The sequence below is a fragment of the Bufo bufo genome, chromosome 2 (genome assembly GCF_905171765.1).
Source record: "Bufo bufo chromosome 2, aBufBuf1.1, whole genome shotgun sequence".
NCBI lineage: Eukaryota > Metazoa > Chordata > Amphibia > Anura > Bufonidae > Bufo > Bufo bufo.
In genome coordinates, this window is record NC_053390.1 from 52,235,841 (window position 1) to 52,247,787 (window position 11,947).

Below are 11,947 nucleotides of genomic sequence, written 5' to 3' on the forward strand. Positions count from 1 at the left end.
TCGTTTATACCTCTCACCCATCCTCTCCAAATTCCCTTGAATCCTCCACCAGATGGAGGATAAGGCAGAAGAGAATCTCTCCTCCTCTGGCATCCCAGAGGAACCAGACCCAGAAAAGGTACCAAACTGAGGATGGAAACCGTATGCACCAAAAAATGGCGACTTACCCGTGGACTCCTGCCTACGGTTATTCAACGCAAATTCTGCTAAGGACAAGAATGAGGACCAGTCCTCCTGATTCTCAGCCACAAAGCACCTCAAGTAGGTCTCCAGGTTTTGATTAGTACGCTCCGTCTGACCATTCGACTGCGGATGAAAAGCCGAAGAGAATGAAAGTTGAATGCCAAGCCGAGAGCAGAACGCCCTCCAAAACCTGGAGACAAACTGCGTGCCCCTATCAGAGACCACGTCTGAAGGAATACCATGCAATTTCACAATATTATCCACAAAAATCTGCGCAAGAGTCTTAGCATTAGGCAGACTTGTTAGTGGTATAAAGTGAGCCATTTTACTGAAACGGTCAACTACCACCAAAATCACTGTTCTCCCGGAGGAACTCGGCAGATCCGTAATAAAGTCCATAGACAAATGCGTCCAAGGACGAGACGGAATAGACAATGGAAGAAGCGAACCAGGCGGTCGAGTATGAGCAACCTTTGACCGAGCGCAGGTTTCACAAGCTGTCACGTACTTCTCAATGCTCTTACGTAACCCTGACCACCAGAACCTCCGGGATACTAGATCACAGGTGGACTTACCACCAGGATGTCCAGCGAGAACAGTATCGTGATGTTCCTTGAACACCTTGTATCGTAGACCCTCAGGAACAAACAACCTCCCTGGGGGACAAGAACCAGGAGCCCCCTCCTGGGCTCCCAACACCTCCATCTCCAATTCAGGGTACAGAGCGGAGACCACCACCCCATCCGCCAAAATCGGAGCAGGATCTTCTGAATCACCTCCCCCAGGAAAGCTGCGAGACAAGGCATCTGCCTTGACGTTCTTGACCCCTGGGCGAAAGGTAACCACATAATTGAACCTGGTAAAAAACAGTGACCATCTGGCCTGCCTAGGGTTAAGACGCTTGGCAGATTGCAGGTAAGCCAAATTCTTATGGTCAGTATACACCGTAACGGGGTGAGACGCCCCCTCTAACCAGTGACGCCATTCCTCAAAGGCCAACTTGATAGCCAACAACTCTCTATCTCCAACATCATAATTCCTCTCGGCGACCGAGAGCTCCTTGGAGAAGAAGGCACACGGGACCCACTTGCCAGGAGATGAACCCTGAGACAGCACCGCCCCGACCCCCACCTCTGATGCATCAACCTCCACTCTGAATGGTTGAGACACATCCGGCTGCACCAGAATGGGAGCAGACGCAAAACGCTCCTTAATAGCGGAAATGGCCTGCAATGCCTCATCCGACCAGACAGAGACATCGGCGCCTTTCTTGGTCATATCCGTAAGAGGTTTTACTATGGTAGAATAATTCAAAATACATTTTCTATAATAATTCGTAAACCCCAAGAACCGCATCAAAGCTTTCTGATTCTCTGGTCGGTCCCACTCCAGAACCGCCCGGACCTTTTCAGGGTCCATACGAAAACCGGAATCAGAAAGCATGTATCCCAAGAACGGAAGCTCTTGCACCGCAAACAAACATTTCTCCAACTTGGCATACAACTTATTCTCCCGAAGGATCGTCAAAACCTGTCTCACATGATCCTGATGGGTCTTCAAATCAGGAGAATAAATTAAAATGTCATCCAGGTAAACTACTACGAACCTCCCCACCAAGTGATGAAAAATGTCATTGACGAATCGCTGAAATACTGTTGGCGCGTTCGTCAACCCAAAAGGCATCACCAGGTTCTCAAAATGACCCGCATGCGTATTGAAGGCTGTTTTCCACTCATCCCCTTCCTTGATTCTGATCAGATTGTAGGCCCCTCTCAAATCCAACTTGGAGAACACCTTGGCTCCAACAATCTGATCAAATAGATCAGAGATCAAAGGAAGGGGATATGGATCCCGGACTGTAATACGGTTCAATTCCCGGAAATCCAAACACGGTCTCAGTGATCCATCCTTTTTCTTTACAAAGAACAAACCTACTGCCACTGGAGACTTAGATGGCCTAATATGACCCTTTGCCAAACTTTCGCATGACCTCTCTTTTGGGTTGAGAGAGGTTGTAAAGCCGAGACTTTGGCAACTTAGCCCCCGGAATAAGATTAACTGAACAATCATAGTCTCGATGAGGGGGCAATTTCTGAGCCCCACCCTCCGAAAAGACATCCGCAAAATCCGAGAGATACTGAGGTAAAGCCGTAATGGACACAGCAGAGATAGATGTGCCAAGACAATTATCCGAACAAAACTCACTTCAGCTAATGATTTGTCTCGCTTGCCAGTCTATAATTGGGTTATGTCTAGTCAACCATGGCAACCCCAAAACTAAAGGAGCTGGCAAATCCTTCATGACAAAACAAGAAATAATTTCAGCATGTGAATCACCCACCCATAAGTGAATACCATGAACAATGTGAGTAAGGCTCCTTTGAGAAAGAGGGGAAGAATCAATTGCAAAAACACGAATCTCATTCTCCAAAGTGCAAGTACTTAGTCCTAGGTTTTGAAGGAAAAGAAAGTCAATTAGGTTTACCCCAGCACCACAATCAAGGAATACATCAACAAACACATTTTCTTACTCTAGCGCCACCATAGCTGGAAGGAGAAAACGGGAACTGCAGGGAGCTTGCATACCTGTCTGCTCCACCACACCATTCATACTACCAAGTGTGAGGGAAGTTTTTTTTTCTTTTTTCTTTTTCTCTTCCACCTGTGGTTTAACATAAGGACAAGAAAAAATTAAATGACCCCTCTTTCCACAATAGTAACATAGATTGTGCACTTTCCTAAAGTCTCTACTATCAGAATGGCAAGATATCTGACCTAACTGCATGGGTTCCTCCCCTACCCCAGAGTTATAAGTAATATCACCCTGGGAAGCAGGTGAGACAAAACCACACGCAGGAGGGATCCCCTGCACGGAGGGACCCTTACACCTCTCTCTGATACGTCTATCCAACCGTATAGCCAAAGACATAGCATTCTCCAGAGTATCCGGGTACTCATGAAAAGCCAGGGCATCTTTCAACCTTTCAGACAACCCCTGACAAAACTGACTGCGTAACGCGGGATCGTTCCACCCCGACTCAGTAGCCCATCTCCTAAACTCTATACAGTAAACCTCTGCAGTACGTTTACCCTGTAGTAAGTTACGCAATATCGATTCTGCCATCGAGACCCGATCTGGGTCATTGTAAATCAATCCCAGGGCTTTGAAAAATTCCTCCACCGACCGGAGGGCCAGAGAACCGGGCGGCAGAGAAAAAGCCCAGGATTGCGCGTCCCCTTTAAGCAGAGAAATGATGATACCAACCCTCTGTTTTTCATTACCTGACGAAAATGGACGCAGTCGAAAATACAATTTACATGACTCTTTAAAGCGGAAAAAATCATCCGTACCCCCTGTAAATTTCTCTGGAAGAGCGACTTTAGGCTCCCCACCAATTTGACCTGTACCTGATGCCAGAACCCTCTGACACTGTGTGACCGAACTACGCAGATCAGCAACCTCTAGGGATAAACTCTGCATGCGGTCAACCAGTGCGTCAATTGACGCCATCACAAAACCGCTGAGTGATGGCAGTCACAGTATGGCGGATTATAATGTCATGGCGGGCGTGCACTCAGAATCACAGAAAACCCACCAACCAGGCTCTGGGCGAGAGACAGGGGAAGGGTCACCTCCTAGCTAATCCCTGACCTCTTTCCCTGCACTGCTCAGCCCACCTGCAGACCTTTAAGGTAGGTGTGAGGTGTCCCCGTGCCTGGGCTGACAAAACCCTAACTTCCCTGAGATGGTGAAGAGTGGAAATAGGAGCAGCCTGCTCGCACAGAACCTGGATGGAAGAGATGACACAAAACAACTAAACCAGAAATCACACTTATCTCTCTGAGCTGGAACAGACAGAAAACCTTCCTTCCTAGCTTCCAAGACCACAATGATTTGTATAATCCGCTCAGAGAACTGGGCTGATGAGCTATTTAAACTAATGACTCCACCCAGTGCACCTGATGAGAGGCGGATCCAGCACGGCTCCAAAACAAACACTAAACTCGTGCTGCAATCCTGGCCGACCTCCGCACATCATCAGAGTGGGGCATGACATTTATACGTTGTGTTTTATATTATACGCTGCTTTATATAATATTCTGTGTTTTGCATTACATGTTGTGTTTTGTGTTATATTTTGTGTTATATATTGTGCTTTGTACTGAATATTATGTGATATATTACACGCTGTGGTTTGTATTATCTGTTGTATTTTCTATCATGGTATATATCAGGGGTACTTACGCAACACAATTGCCAATTGTCCGGGCCCCTGCATGTTTCATCATTAAAGGGGTTTTCTAATCTCAGACAATGGGGGATATGCCCCCATTGTCTGATAGGTTCGTTTCCCACCGCTGGGACCCGCACCTACACCGAGAACAGAGCCCGAAAATTGTGGATGGCATACTGCTCGTGCACAGCCGCCCTCCATTCATTTCTATGGGGCCGCCAAAAATAGCTGAGCTCTGGCTCTGCCATTTCCGTCGGCCCCATAGAAATGAATGGGAGTGGTGGCAGTGCACAACTTTTGAGGCTCTGTTCTCGGTGTAGGTGTGGGTCCCAGCGGTGAGACCCGAACCTATCAGACAATGGGGGCATCTCCCTGTGAGGGGGCCACGAAAGGGGGCATAGCTATGAGCAGTGTTCCCTCTAAGCTGCGCGGGTGGGCGGCCGCGCAGCAATTATTCTGGCCCCGCTTACAATTTTATAATGCCCGCTTACTCAGCCTACAGCGCGCCGCTAAGTTCGCTAACGCTGCTGGCAAAATGCCAGCACTTGTCGTCAGACTCATCTGCGTGACAGCGCCGACGTCCTCCTTGTAGTCTTGTGCGGCTCAGCACAGCGGGGCGCCGCCTACCAGCTACCACGTATTGCCGCGCTACTTCTGCCTCCTCCTTCTTTTTGCAAGAAGAGGAGGACTGAGCAGCAGCAGGCAGTAAGGTGCGGTAGTGGCGGCGGCGCCGCCATCTTAGAGCCACATGCTAGAGTGAGACTGAGTTTCTCTTATGGGCTACCTACAATAAGTAAACTCCTAGAAACCGTCATTGATCGCTGAACTGGTCTCTCCTGGTATTTCTAGAGTGTTAACTCGTGACAAGAAGTGGAGAACAGCGGGGGACAATAGTGGCACTAGTAGACTACTAGTGCCACTATTGTCCCTCGCTCTTCTCCACTTCTTGTCACGAGTTAACACTCTAGAAATACCAGGAGAGACCAGTTCAACAATCAATGATGGTAGAATGTCAGTAGTAGGGGAGAACACTAAACAATCTATAGGCTAGAGTGAGTGAAGTGAATGAGTCTCTCTGGCCGAGCCTGATAGTGATAAGTCCTTCATGTGGGCAGCAGGAGCTGTGTCTGTGTTACCTAAGAAAGCAATGAAAACCGCATGTACTGTATGGGAGGTTTTATCACAGCAGACTAGCCAATGCAAAACAAGGGAATGCTGGTTGGCGCCGCCATCTTATAGAGGCTAAAGTGAGTCTCTCTGGAACAGCATTGCATTCCCTTCAGGTTTTGCATTGGCAATGTTGCTTGTCTCAGCCAAGGAAAATGGGGGGAAAAGTAACATATATAACTATATACAACTGTATACAAGAAGATGTATAACTTATACCAGCTGTACATATATACTCCCCATCACTTTATCTGGGGGCATTTAAGGGGGCCTCATTCTGTGTTGGGGGCACTTAAGGGATGATCCTACTGTGTGGGGAGGCACTAAGGAGGCATCACACTATGTCAGGGGTACTAAAGGAGCACCGTACTATGTAGGGAAACCAAGGGATCACCTTGCCGTGAGGGGGGCATCACACTCTGTGAAGGCAATAAAAGGATATCAGAGTCTGAGGGGTATTAACGGGCATCATTATTGTTAGGTGACACTAAAAGGACATTACTGTGAGGGGGCACTATGTGTGGTTGGCAGAAAAGGGATAAGGTTGGCTTAAAGGTGTGGCTTATTGTAAAAAATAAAATTGCTGCAGCGTTACATACCACCGGTGCTCTCCCGCCTTACATTTTATTTTGTGGCTCATACCTTCACCCAACAGCAGACCCGGGTATGCGGAGCAGTACCCCTGCTCTATACTATATGGTGTGTTTTGCATTATATTACATGTTTTGTATTATATGTTTTGTATTATGAAACTTTCCGGATTATCGGAAGGTCAACCACTAATACTAGAAAAGGGATTTTAAGTTTACTATTAACTGTCTGACAATTACATCCTAGTGCCCCCATAAGGCTACTTTCACACTAGCGTTCGGGTGTCCGCTCGTGCGCACCGTTTGAAGGGGCTCACGAGCGGCCCCGAACGCATCCGTCTGGTAGCAATGCATTCTCAATGGAGGCGGATCCACTGAGAATGCATCCGCCTGCCAGCGCTCAGCCTCCGCTCCGCTCAGTGAGCGGACACCTGAACGCTGCTTGCAGCGTTCGGGTGTCCGCCTGGCCGTGCGGAGGCGAGCGGATCCGTCCACACTTACAATGAAAGTCAATGGGGGCGGATCCGCTTGAAGATGACACTATATGGCTCAATCTTCAAGCGGATCCGTTCCCCATTGACTTTCAATGTAAAGTCTGAACGGATCCGCTCAGACAACTTTCACACTTAGAAAATTTTCTAAGTTTTAATGCAGACGCATCCGTTCTGAACGGATGCGAACGTCTGCATTATCGGAGCGGATCCGTCTGATGAAACATCAGACGGATCCGCTCCGAACGCTAGTGTGAAAGTAGCCTAAGAGTGCTAACTGCAATGCCTCATAACAGTAACATACATTGTGCCTCCGTGATGGTGACAGCCACAGTGCCCCTATAACAATAACATCCTATGTCCTGCATAAATGTGCTATCTACAAGGCCCCCATAACAATTACATCCATAGTGCCTCCATAAAAGTGACAACCACATATCCCCATAACAATTACATCCATAGTGCCTCCATAATAGTGACAACCACATAGCCCCATAACAATTAAAACCATACGGCTTCCATAACTGTGACATCAAAAGTACGCCCATTACACTGAAATCCAAAGCCCCCACAACAATGTCATCCACAATGTCCCATGAGAGTGCTATCTGCAGTTCCCCATAATAGTGACAATCACAGGTCCCACATAACAATGCCATCCATCATTCCTCTATAGCAGCGTTCCTCAACTCCGGTCCTCAGGACCCACCTGTCGGTCATGTTTTCAGGATTTCCTTAGTATTGAACAGGTGATATAATTAGCGTCAGTGCATCAGGTGTTCATTCTGTGGGATATTCTCAAATCATGATCGATAGGTGGCCCTGAGGACTGGTGTTGAGGATCACTGCTCTATGGTGGTGACAGCCTCAATGCCGTATAACAATGTAAGCCACAGTTACATCAACAGTACCCTCATAACAGTGACATCCAAAGTCCCCATAACAATGACTTCCACTGTGCCGATATAAGAGTGCCACAAAGCAGCTATGACATTGTCATCCATGTTGTCCCCATATCAGTAACACCCACAGGTCATCCACAGAGCCCCATGATAGTTACATCCACAGTGCCCCATAACAATGATATCTACAGTGTCTCCATAAGAGTTTCAGCTGCAATACACCATAATAATATCCACAGTGCCTCCATAATAGTGCCAACCACAATACACACTTAACAGTGACATATACGGTTCCTCCATAAGAGTGCTATCCACAAAACCCCCATAAAAATGATATCCAGAATGGTGTTGTTACAATTGGTCCGCAAAAGTAGATGTGTGTTTTGTGGACCGCAAAACACATACGGTCGTGTGAATGCACCCTAACAGTAGTGTGAACACATCCTAAATGTAGAGGACAAAGTCAATATATATCATATAAGGCAGATATCTGATCACAATTCACTGGCTCATCCCTAGCGGACAACCCCTTTATCGAAAGGATGTTCATAGATCTTCACTTTGGATGTAAATGGAGAAGAAAACAACATTGGGGATCATTTACTAAGACCGACTATTTACGCAAGGAATGCAAGGAGTGATTTCAGCACTAATCATTGCAGAATTATGAATACAGCTCTAGAGTGTAATACAGGATGTAACTCAGGATCAGTACAGGATAAGTAATGTATGTACTAGGGTTGTTGCGGGTATCGAAGTTTCGATACCAAATCGATACTTTTGTCCCGGTATCGATACGATACCGGGATTTCTATTTTTTCAATACTGGGCTGCGCTGCTGCGCAGTCTAGTTTCTCCGAACATGAGTGCGCTGCTGTCGGCGCACTCATGTTCTCTCAGCAGCACAGGGGAGAAGGAAGCAGTCTCTCCCTCCCCCCTGTGCTGCTGCGGCACCTGAGGGGTTAACTGCCGCTGATTTGCTGCCAGTACCCGCCTCTTGTATTAAAGGTTAATTATCATTGTTAGCCCAGTGCTCCCCCCAGTATTAGAATCATTGGTGTCGCAGTGCGCCCTTCCCCCCCAGCATTAGAATCATTGGTGGCGCAGTGCTCCTGCCCCCACCCACCCCATTAAAATCATTGGTGGCACAGTGTGCTCAATCCCCCCATGCCATTACTGGCAGTGGCCACAGGGTCCGCTCCCCTTCTCATTGGTGGCAGTGCCCACAGAGTCCCCTCACCTCTTCTTCATTGGTGGCAGTGGCCACAGGGTCCCCTCCTCTTCATTGGGCAGCAGGGTGAGTGCGATAGAGCTCTATTAGCTCTATTAGGGTGAATAGGACAAGGGATGAAAAGATCCAGGTTCTGGCCCCTAAGGGGGAAATAGTTATTAAATAAAAAGTGTAAAAAAAAAAAAAAAAGTTTAAAAAAAAAAGTTAAAAAAACACACCAAGTAAGGCTACTTTCACACTAGCGTTCGGGGCTCCGCTTGTGAGCTCCGTTTGAAGGGGCTCACAAGCGGCCCCGAACGCATCCGTCCAGCCCTAATGCATTCTGAGTGGACGCGGATCCGCTCAGAATGCATCAGTCTGGCGGCGTTCAGCCTCCGCTCCGCTCAGCAGGCGGACACCTGAACGCTGCTTGCAGCGTTCGGGTGTCCGCCTGGCCGTGCGGAGGCGAGCGGATCCGTCCAGACTTACAATGTAAGTCAAAGGGGACGGATCCGCTTGAAGATGACACTATATGGCTCAATCTTCAAACGGATCCGTCCCCCATTGACTTTCAATGTAAAGTCTGAACGGATCCGCTCAGGCTACTTTCACACTTAGAAATTTTTCTAAGTTAGAATGCAGACGGATCCGTTCTGAGCGGTAGTGTGAAAGTAGCCTTATTAAGTATAAATCACCCAATTTCACATAAAAAAATAAAAAATATAAACATATCACATATCGCCACGTCAAAAAAGTCCAAACTATTAAAATATTTTAAAACAATCTATGCGGTGAACACCGAAACAGAAAAAAATAAATAAAACTGCGATTCTGCATTTTAAAAAAATGCGGAATGCACTTGGCTTTTTTTGTTTATTTTTTCGCGTGGTATCGAATGGTATCGAGTATCGCAATACTTTTTCATGGTATCGAAATCAAATCAAAAATTTGGTATCGCAACAACTCTAGTATGTACAGTCGTGGCCAAAAGTTTTGAGAATGACACAAATATTAGTTTTCACAAAGTTTGCTGCTAAACTGCTTTTAGATCTTTGTTTCAGTTGTTTCTGTGATGTAGTGAAATATAATTACACGCACTTCATACGTTTCAAAGGCTTTTATCGACAATTACATGACATTTATGCAGAGTCAGTATTTGCAGTGTTGGCCCTTCTTTTTCAGGACCTCTGCAATTCGACTGGGCATGCTCTCAATCAACTTCTGGGCCAATTCCTGACTGATAGCAACCCATTCTTTCATAATCACTTCTTGGAGTTTGTCAGACTTAGTGGGTTTTTGTTTGTCCACCCGCCTCTTGAGGATTGACCACAAGTTCTCAATGGGATTAAGATCTGGGGAGTTTCCAGGCCATGGACCCAAAATGTCAACGTTTTGGTCCCCGAGCCACTTAGTTATCACTTTTGCCTTATTGCACGGTGCTCCATCGTGCTGGAAAATGCATTGTTCTTCACCAAACTGTTGTTGGATTGTTGGAAGAAGTTGCTGTTGGAGGGTGTTTTGGTACCATTCTTTATTCATGGCTGTGTTTTTGGGCAAAATTGTGAGTGAGCCCACTCCCTTGGATGAGAAGCAACCCCACACATGAATGGTCTCAGGATGCTTTACTGTTGGCATGAAACAGGACTGATGGTAGCGCTCACCTTTTCTTCTCCGGACAAGCCTTTTTCCAGATGCCCCAAACAATCGGAAAGAGGCTTCATCGGAGAATATGACTTTGCCCCAGTCCTCAGCAGTCCATTCACCATACTTTCTGCAGAAGATCAATCTGTCCCTGATGTTTTTTTTGGAGAGAAGTGGCTTCTTTGCTGCCCTTCTTGACACCAGGCCATCTTCCAAAAGTCTTCGCCTCACTGTGCGTGCAGATGCGCTCCCACCTGCCTGCTGCCATTCCTGAGCAAGCTCTGCACTGGTGGCACTCCGATCCCGCAGCTGAATCCTCTTTAGGAGACGATCCTGGCGCTTGCGGGACTTTCTTGGACGCCCTGAAGCCTTCTTAACAAGAATTGAACCTCTTTCCTTGAAGTTCTTGATGATCCTATAAATTGTTGATTGAGGTGCAATCTTAGTAGCCACAATATCCTTGCCTGTGAAGCCATTTTTATGCAACGCAATGATGGCTGCACGCGTTTCTTTGCAGGTCACCATGGTTAACAATGGAAGAACAATGATTCAAGCATCACCCTCCTTTTAACATGTCAAGTCTGCCATTTTAACCCAATCAGCCTGACATAATGATCTCCAGCCTTGTGCTCGTCAACATTCTCACCTGAGTTAACAAGACGATTACTGAAATGATCTCAGCAGGTCCTTTAATGACAGCAATGAAATGCAGTGGAAAGGTTTTTTGGGGATTAAGTTAATTTTCATGGCAAAGTAGGACTATGCAATTCATCTGATCACTCTTCATAACATTCTGCAGTATATGCAAATTGCTATTATAAAAACTTAAGCAGCAACTTTTCCAATTTCCAATATTTATGTAATTCTCAAAACTTTTGGCCACGACTGTACACAATGACTCCACCAGATGAATAGTGAGTGCAGCTCTGGAGTAAAATGCAGGATGTAATGCAGGATCAATACAGGATATGTGATGAATTTATACAGTGATTCCAATAGCTGAATAGTGAGTGCAACTCTGGAGTTTAATACAGGATGTAACTCAGGATCAGTACAGGATAAGTAATGTAATGTATGTACACAGTGACTCCACCAGCAGAATAGTGAGTGCAGCTCTGGAGTATTGTAACTCAGGATCAGTACAGGATAAGTAATGTAATGTATGTACACAGTGACTGCACCAGCAGAATAGGGAATACAGCTCTGGAGTATAATACATTACGTAAATCAGAATCAGTACAGAATAAGTGATGTCATATATTTACAAAGTGATTCAGTACTTCATGTGGAAGAATTCCATACTAAAACTTGTCCAATCTTAAGAATCCAGGTCTTTTCTCCCTACTTTGGTTACACATATACAGCTACTCTCCATTTCCATATGGGAGATACAGTCAGTGGTCTCATTAATATGACAAAATGGTTTTTGATGAGAAATTCAGTTTTATTCTTTAGTAACTGTGTAACTATTACTATTGAATCCTATTCTATGCAACAAAGCTGCAGTGTGATTCCTTTGCCACAAGAC